Below are 8283 nucleotides of genomic sequence, written 5' to 3'. Positions count from 1 at the left end.
GTCGGAGGCTGTAGGGAGGTTGCACACTTTGAAGACCACCTGATACGGAATGAGCTCCCCCGAAGGGCTGGGCTGGCAGCTGTTGGGAGCCAGGGCGGAGGGCGGCACACATGGGCAAGGGGTGTGGCCTGAGTGGGCCCCGGGTCAGTCCTGAATCCCGGTGGACACGTGAGGATCCTGAGCCCACACAGATCCCGAGGACCAAGCCGGGGCCGGATGGTCCTCCCACTTGGTCCTCCCAAGACACAAGGCACCGACTGTGTGTGGGCAGGGGGGTGGGGGAGGTCTGAGTGTGCCTCAGTTTCTTCATCTGCAAAACGGGGGGAAAGCCTCTAGTTGGGAGACGTCTGGGGAGCATCAACCGCCCAGTGCATCATCGTCGGTGCCTGCATGGACGGCAGTTTACAGGAGTCGCTGTAACAAACAGGGGCGTTCCAGGCGGCGACGGCTCCAGGCTCCAGCGTGCTCACTTTGTCGCCTCAAACAGGTACGGCGTTGAGACTTCAGAGCCAACTGGGGCGCCTGGGGTGAAGCGTCCGACCTCGGCGCAGGTCATGATCTCACGGTTCGTGGGTTCAAGCCCCGCGTCGGGCTCTGTGCTGACGGCTCACAGCCTGGAGCCTGCTTGGGATTCTGTGTCTCCCTCTCTCTCTGCCCCTCCCCTGTTTGTTCTCTCTCTCTCAAAGATACATACACTTTTCTTAAGTGAACGATTCAGTGACGTGGCACAGCCACAATGTAGTACAACCATCACCTCTATCTAGTTCCAGAACATTTCCATCACCCCCCAAAAGGGGACCCCGTCCCCATCAGCTGTCACTTCCCCTCCCCTCCCCCAGCCCCTGGCAACCACCAACCTGCTTGCCGTCTCTGTAGACCTACCTGTTCTGTACATTTCCTATGAATTGATCGCGCACTATGTGTGGCCTTTTGTGTCTGGCTTCTTTCACGCGCCGTGTTTTTGAGGTTCAGCCGTGTCGTAGCGTGTCAGCGCTTTATTCCTTGTTATGGCTGAGTAATAGTCCATTGCAGGGGTTGCTAACCTTAAAAATAAGCAAATATTTTACCAGCAAAATTGGTTTATTCGAGCTCAACAGAGGAACTGCAACTTGGGACACGAAAGCTACGGTAAAACCTAGGCATGTCCAAGAAACAAAGGAGAGGTATGTTGTTTCATAGAGGAGGAGGAAGCCCGGATGGGGTTGGACTAAAGTCCATCGAAGAGTAGTGGGAGTTGAGGGGACAATTTCTTGTAGGAGGTGCAATGCCCCTCCTTTCCTGTTGGGGTCGCTAGTTGATGATTCTTTCCCCTCGAGGATTCTTCTGTCCGAGTCTGTAATTGACCGTCCTTCCCCTCACTGATGTTGAGGGGTAGGGCTCCCTCTCCGGGGGCCACTTTTTGTGTCTGTTTTGGGTTTTTTGTTTCGTTTTGCTTTTGTTTCAAGGCTTCCTTTAAATTCTAGTTAGTTACCATATGGTGTAAATTTGCCCAGATCTGAGAGCAGCCAACTAAAAATATTTATTGGCACCGGGGCTCGTTGCTGGCTCAGTCGGTGGAGCGTGAGACTTTTGATCTCGGGGTTGTGAGTTGCAGCCCCATAGTGGGTGCAGAGATTACTGAAAAATAAAATCTTTAGGGCACCTGGGTGGCTCAGTTGGTTAAGCGTCCGACTCTTGGTTTCCGCTCAGGTCACGATCTCATGGTTCGTGGGTTCAAGCCCCAAGTTGGGCTCTACGCTGACAGTGTGGAGCCTGCTTGGGATTCTCTCTCTCTCTCCCTCTTTCTCTCTGCCCCTCTCCTGCTAGCACGCACTTGAGCTCTCTCTTTCTCAGAATAAATAAACTTAAAAAATATTTTTTAATACAAATAATTTTAAAAATTAATGTATCGGCACTTATTCCAACAGGGGAGAAAAGTTCTCTCTATGGAGGCAAACCCAGAGTCGTGTATGCCTCCTGGAAGTCCCTGCTTAAAGGGGGCATGAAAACAGAAGAGTGACTACGGCAGGAGTACGCTGAAGGAATTTACCAGATGCATTTGGGAAGATACGGGGCAGGCGACAGCTAGTGAACTTTTTGCAAAACAGCACAACTTCTAAGAAAAGGTATGCAGGCCGGCTCCGTGGACATCGTGGGGAAATCGTCACGTCAGGTCACCGGCTTCGGTTCTGGGAAGTCTTTACTTACGAGTCACCAGATGGTACGCAGGCCCAGCCAGGGTTAGACAAGTCACGTGAACCCAAGCCTGTTCTCTGTGGCGTCTGGTGGCACAAGGGTGGTTAGCGGTACCTGAGAAGGGCCTTCCCAGCGAGGCTGAAGACCGCCTCCCCGGAGGTGTCTCTTCCAAGAGGTGAAATCACCAGGTTGGCAAGGGGTGATGCTTAAGGTCGTCGGCCCCCAGGGAGCGGGCTGTGAAAAGATCTTTCTACCACAGCAGGGTTAGTTTCTCCTAGAAGCTATTAGGGTTTTACAGTTGTTTTTTGTTTTTTTTTTTTAACGTTTATTTATTTTTGAGACAGAGAGACAAAGCATGAACGGGGAAGGGTCAGAGAGAGGGAGACACAGAATCTGAAACAGGCTCCAGGCTCTGAGCTGTCAGCACAGAGCCCGACGCGGGGCTAGAACTCACAGACCGCAAGATCATGACCTGAGCCGAAGTCAGCCGCCTAACCGACTGAGCCACCCAGGCGCCCCTTAAAGTTTGTTTTAATGTCAATTATTTTTGAGACGGAGAGAGAGACAGAGAGACAGAGAGACAGAGCTTAAGCAGGTGAGGGGCAGAGACAGCGGGAGACCCAGAATCCGAAGTGGGCTCCGGGCCCCAAGCTGTCCGCACAGAGCCCGACGCGGGGCTCGAACCCACGAACCGTGAGATCAATACCCGAGCCGAAGTCAGACGCTTCACTGAGCCACCCAGGCACTGCCTTTTTATTAATTTTTTTAATGTTTGCTTATTTTTGAGAGAGAGCAGGCACTGGAGAGGGGCAGAGAGAGAGGGAGACAGGGGATCTGAAGCAGGCTCTACACTGTCAACACAGAGCCCGATGCAGGGCTTGAACCCACGAGCATTGGAAGCTGTATGAAATCCATTGTGCAAACAGGTTTCCCAGGATTGTATTTTGAACAGGTGAGACAAGCGAGATAGGCACTTTTGGTGGCTTTATTGCCATTCCCCACCAGCACTGGTTCATGGATGCTCTCATTTTGTCAAGAGACCGATGGCTTAGTGCCTATACAGTGGTAACTCGTGGGAATTTCAGGATTTCTGCTAGGGCCGAATTCCTTGGTCCAAACCAGAGTTCTCTCTTTTTATCAAACCAACAATTATTAGATTCCCAATATTGTTTTTTCCTTTTCTGGAACCAATTATTGGATGTCTCTGGTCAGTCGTTTCCAAATTATCGTGTGGGAGAATGTCCCTTTGGACCATGACAGAGGTTTAGCTCTTGGCTTTCTGGAGAGCAGCATTTGGGGCAGAAACATCAGCGAGGTGGTTTATTTTGTCCTCCAGGGATTTGAGTCTGGAATGCCTGGCCATCTTAATAATAGCCTGAGAAACCAGCACATGTATGGCAGCTAATAAATTTTGGACACAGGAGCCATTTTTTTTTAATTAAATTTTTAAAAATGTTTATTTATTTTTGAGAGAGAGAGACAGAGTGCTAGCAGGGAGAGAGGGAGACACAAAATCCGAAGCAGGCTCCAGGCTCGGAGCTGTCAGCACAGAGCCCGACGCGGGGCTCGAACTCACGAACCACGAGATCACGATCTGAGCCGAAGTCGGACGCTCAACCGACGATTGAGCTTGAAGAGAGAAGTCTGGCACCCAGTTCTGCCAGTAGTCCTCCAGTCCAAGAAAGCCTCGTAATGGGCACTTATTTTCAGATTTGGGGAAATTGAGGATGCCTTGAAGGCTGCCTGGATCCAAACTTGTTCTGAGACCAAGGGAGCGAATAGCAATTTTTCTTTGGAGGCTTTATGGCCCTTTAAGGTCACAAATGTTAACAGGTGGATGCTGTCTTTCTGTGAAGAGGTTTCAGAAGGGGAGCAGAGAGGCAACTCCTGGGCATATGGTAACAAAGCAGAACCTTCAGGAAAGGTTATGGTCATCCAAATCAGCTGCGAAGATTTGTGAAAAGTAAGAAGGACCCTCTGCGAAGCTGTAGGCGTTCCTGCCCAGGTATATTTCCATCCTTCCCAAGTGAAAGCAAAAAGGTATTGGCTTTCCTCATCAATTGCAATACTCAAAAAACTCAGAGGGATGCCCGGGTGGCTCAGTGGGTCAAGCATCTGACTTCAGCTCTCATGGTTCATGAGTTCGAGCCCCGCGTTGGGGCTCTGTGCTGACAGCTCAGAGCCCGGAGCCTACTTCGGTTTCTGTGTCTCCCTCTCTCTCAAAAATAAATAATAATAGGGATACAGGAGTGCTGATGCATGGGGGCACTTGTACCCCAATGTTTCTAGCAGCACTTTCAACAGTAGCCAAACGATGGAAAGAGCCTAAATGTCCGTCAACTGATGAATGGATGAAGAAATTGTGGTTTATATACACAATGGAATCCTACGTGGCAATGAGAAAGAATGAAATCTGGCCTTTTGTAGCAACGTGGATGGAACTGGAGAGTGTGATGCTGAGTGAAGTAAGTCCTACAGAGAAAGACAGATACCCTAGGTTTTCACTCTTATGCGGATCCTGAGAAACTTAACAGAAGACCATGGGGGAAGGGAAGGAAAAAAAAAAAAGTTAGGGAGGGAGGGAGCCAACCCATAAGAGACTCTTAAACACTGAGAATAAACTAAGGGTTGATGGGGGGGTGGGGGGGGGCAGGTGATGGGCATTGAGGAGGGCACCTGCGGGGATGAGCCCTGGGTGTTGTATGGAAACCAATTTGACAATAAATGTCATATTAAAAAAGTAATAAATAAATAAATAACGAAACGTTAAAAAATTCGACAACTCACTGAATAAATCAATTACAGAGGAAAACACTGGCTTTCAGTGGGAATGGGTCTCAGGGGATGGGAGGCACAGGGTGCTGAGGGGTGACAATGCTATTTATTGCTCGGAGGTCCCGGACAAACCTCCACCCTTGGCCTGTTGGGTTTTCTCCCAGGTAAAATAGGAGTGTTACCGGACACGTGCAGCACATAATGAGGCCATGAGCCTTGTAGTCCTCCATCGTGGGCCCGATGATAGGCTTATTATCATTACATATCATTATTTATAGGCTACTCATTAATTCCAGGGAGAACTTTTAAGGGAGCTATTTGAATCTCGCCGCGAGGGGCTGTGAGTTCGGCGGCCATCCGTTGAAGATCTGGCCCGGGGAAGAGGACGCAAGCTGTTCCCAAAGGGACAAGCGCTCAGTGCCCGCAGACTCCACGGGTCGTGCCGTCAGACGCGGAGCAAATAAAAGATGGCAAAGGGTCCTCTGGTCCACCTGCTGGGTGACTTTGATTACCACTGTCAAATGCGAGAGTTATATTCCCCCTGTTGGACGGAAGAAATCCCGGCGTGGTACGTTTCTGAGAAATCTCGGCCCAACACATGAATGGGAGCAGAGGAGCTAAGGAGAAAAGGGTGTGCGTCTCTCAAAGGGCGCAAAGGGGATAAGTTCAGAGACAGGAACATGTTGAAGGCTATCAGAGCCCCGGACTACGTGAACTGCTCTCTAGTCCTCCCAGGCAGGGGCTGCTGGAGAGCAGCGGGGTTGAGCTCTTGAGGGTGGCTCTGGTGTCCGTAAGGACACAGAGAGATTCATTCCCCAACTGGAGACAGGTTTCTCTGAGCCAGTTAAGAGGGAGGACTGGGCAGAACCCCAGTCCCTGAGAATTAGAAGGGCGTTGGAAAGGCTGGCTGGGGGCTGAAGGCGCCTGGGGCACTTAAATTGGTAACAATCTTTTTTTCCAATGTTCTAGCCCTTGGCAATAATAGCAGAAAATGGCGGGGGGCGGGGGTGGCGGGGGAGGTTGGTGTGGGTTGGGGGCCTTCATTTGCTGGAGCTGAAAATTGAGAATTAGCAGGCTTTCCTCTGGCTGACTCATCTAGGATGTCAGAGAGGTGGTTTGCCAAATTAACTAAATCTGGAGCCGAGACAGATTTCTCCTTCCATCCTGGTCCTTTTAACTGGTTCAGCCCATTAATAAGACAAAGGGTTGGGGCGCCTGGGTGGCTCCGTCGGTTAAGCGTCTGACTTTGGCTCAGGTCATGATCTCGCGATTCATGAGTTCGAGCCCCGCATCAGGCTCTGTGCTGACAGCTCAGAGCCTGGAGCCTGTTTCAGATTCTGTGCCTCCCTCTCTCTCTGCCCCTCCCCTGCTCATGCTCTGTCTCTCTCTGCCTCAAAAATAAATAAAAACATTAAAAAAAAAATTTTTTTTTAAGCAAAAAAACCAAAGGATTAAATGCTACCTGGGTGGATCCAACATCTAAAGGAAGACCAGAATTTTCTTTCAGGACAATTTAAGTGGCGCCTGGGTGGCTCGGTCGTGAAGTGTCTACCTTCAGCTCAAGTCATGATTTCACGGTCGTGGGTTCAAGCCCCACGTCGGGCTCTCCGCTATCAGGGCAGAGCCCACTTCACATCCTCTGTCCCCCACTCTCCCCGCCCCTCCCTTTCTAGCTCTCAAAAAAAATATGTAAGTAAATAAATAATAAAAATCAATTTGACATTGATTAAATGGCCCTGAACAAGTTCACCAGGCTTTTACGTACAAGCCTGAATTTTGTTCCAAAAGCTACTATAATTGCTCAGTGGAGATTTCCAGCGAGAATTCTAGCATCTTGCCACAAGTTAGGGGTCTGTTTCGCCAAATCCCTTTCAGGATGTTCTCACCAGGCTAGTGTGTGTCATCCGGTGTTTGGCCTGGCCCTCACCACCGAGCATGTGGATTAATTGGTAAAAATCTCAGAAACCAGCTTGGTAAGTTTTGAATAACGAGGCTAAATTCCTTAGCAAACCTATGGGGTTCCTCAGTCACCTTGGGAAACCCTGACCCTGGAGGCGCCTGGGTGGCTCAGTCGGTTAAGTAAGTACCTGACTCTTGATTTTGGCTCAGGCTGTGATCTCACCATTTAGGGGTTTGAGCTCTCACAGCAGACAGAGCCTGCTGGAGAATCTCCCTTTTTCTGACCCTCCCCTGCTCACTTGCTCTCTCTCTCTTTCTCTCAAAAAAAAAGAAAAAAAAATGGGGGGAACTCTTGCTCATAGTTCATACTTAATCCAGAGAACTGTAAGAAATTTGGGGTTTCTTTGGTTCCTCACTTTCATTATTATTTTTAACGTTTTATTTACTTTCGAGAGAGAGAGAGAGAGAGAGAGAGAGAGAGAGACTGAGCAGGGAGGGGCAGAGAGAGAGAGGAAGACAGAATCGGAAGCAGGCTCCAGGCTCGGAGTTGCCAGCACAGAGCAAGACACGGGGTTCGAACTCACGATCTGTCAGATCATGGCCTGAGACGAAGCTGGACGCTTAACCCACTCAGCCACCACCCAGGTGCCCCTATTTTATTTTCAAGTTTATTTATTTTTGAGAGAGAGAGAGAGAGAAAGCAAGTAACAGGCAGAGAGAGAGGGAGAAGTGCGGAGCCTGATGCAGGGCTTGAGTTCACCCAACGCGAGGCTCGAACTCACGATCCAGGAGATCAGACCGGAGCCGAAGTGAAGCCGGATGCTTAACTGACTCAGCCACCCAGGCGCCCCGGGACTGCACTTTCTAAACTTAAAACCGGCCGGGGTCCCAGTAAGGGGAGCTCACAGCATTTTGATGACTAAGATCCCATTTCTTAGAAGTTTCCTCTAGAGCAAGAAGAAAAACTCCTTAACAGCCAGTTTCAACAGGAATAGCCCAGTTCCAGAAGGAATCGGAACAAAGGCCAGTACAGTTCCAATCGGAGCAGCTCAGTTCCGAAAAGGTGGCAGCCCAGAGGCGTCAGTTCCAATAGGAACAACCTGGTGCCCGAAAGGATGCAGACCAAAGGCCAAATGAGTCCTCTCAGAAAAGACAAAGCCTTAAAACAGATCCTGAACGAAAACCCGGAGAGCTCAAAACACGCAGACAGCAGAGCTTAAAATCCAGGAGAGACTTCCCCTCCATGGTTGGGAAGAAAGTATTAGGGCTCCGTTGGCTCTGTGGGTTCTGGCACCTCTTTGCTTACCAGCCTCAGGATTGTTGGGGTGGGGGTGGGGGTTCTTCTCTGGATCCCACTTGTGATCACCAAATAATGTTAATCTTAAAAATAGGGGCGCCTGGGTGATTCAGGTCGCCTCTTGATCTCAGCTCACT

The sequence above is a fragment of the Puma concolor genome, chromosome A2 (assembly GCF_028749965.1).
Source record: "Puma concolor isolate L17-30 chromosome A2, mPumCon1.1.hap2, whole genome shotgun sequence".
In the NCBI taxonomy this organism is placed as follows: Eukaryota; Metazoa; Chordata; class Mammalia; order Carnivora; family Felidae; genus Puma; species Puma concolor.
The sequence above is the reverse complement of the archived record's forward strand: the minus strand, read 5'-3'. Positions refer to the sequence as shown.